The following is a 1,124-nucleotide window of genomic DNA, read 5'->3' as shown; positions in this document are numbered from 1 at the left end:
GTTCTTAGCACTTAGCTGTCCTCTGGGCTTTGTCTCCAGTGCAGTGTGAGGTGCTCGCAGCCCCTGCAGTTCTTGGTGTGCCTTCAAGGGTTGCTGTGCCTGAAAGCAAGTGTCAGATACAAGTGTCCTTGACACGTGGAGTGGTGACTCTTCAGGCCTGCATGCTGGTCAGGCTGGACAAAAGCCCTGCCACTCTGGGCTAGTGAAAGGCTGCTCGTACAAATCAATCCAGCAGCTTCAGATTTAGAGGTTTCCATCCTCTTCCTGTTGTGGACTTTTAAAACGAGATCCTGACTCTTGTAAAATGAGCTTCAAGGTTTATTTTAAATTGAGGCAGAATCACCATTTCCCCTCATTTTTAATCATTTCCATAAAGAGGAGCCTCTTTATGTGCCATTCTAAGAGTTACGTCAAATTCCCTCCATTTTAAGGGGGGGAAAAGCATTCATATCATACACATTGAGGCATAACGGAGCACTCTTGTCACGATCCGCTAATGCAAGCGGGGGTCGTGATGGTTCGTTTATCGATCTCAGAGTGTAAAAGGACACAAGAGATTTCAGTTTTAATCAAAGCAGTGCACCTTTATTAAGTGCCCACAACACAGTAATGCGATAGAAGAGAGTAAGAGAGAGAGAGAGAAAAGAGGGGCAATAGCTACCAACGGATGAGACTAATTCCGGGTGTTCTTCCGCCAATAGATTCATCTTCTTTCCGTGGGGAGATCTCGGACTCGGTTATTTTAGAAGGTCCCTTTATAGTCCTTTTCAGAAACGAGGGGCAACTGGCCAAGAGGTTGGGGAATCTACAGCCATTGTTATGGGGTTCGTTGCTTTGGGAAACAGGTACAGGACAGACGTACAAGACAGGTGTACCGGAGAGGTGTACAGGACAGGTCGTTCCTTTCCGCTTCAGCGCAGTCCTTCCCGCCTGGGCAGCAAGAACGGCGCAGTCCATTGTGACCTGCACTAATTTTCCTCAGGAATGCGTACCAGTTCCCAGTGGGCACACCCGTAGGCAACACTTGGCAGACAATCCCACCTCAGCCAGGCCAGGACTGCTGTGTTCAGTTTCTGTCTTCGGCGATGATCGTGAGGCAGATGAGGGATTTTCGGACTGTCTCT

This window comes from Corvus brachyrhynchos, unplaced genomic scaffold (genome assembly GCF_000691975.1).
Source record: "Corvus brachyrhynchos isolate BGI_N302 unplaced genomic scaffold, ASM69197v1 scaffold1, whole genome shotgun sequence".
Lineage (NCBI taxonomy): Eukaryota > Metazoa > Chordata > Aves > Passeriformes > Corvidae > Corvus > Corvus brachyrhynchos.
Note: the sequence above shows the minus strand (reverse complement) of the source record.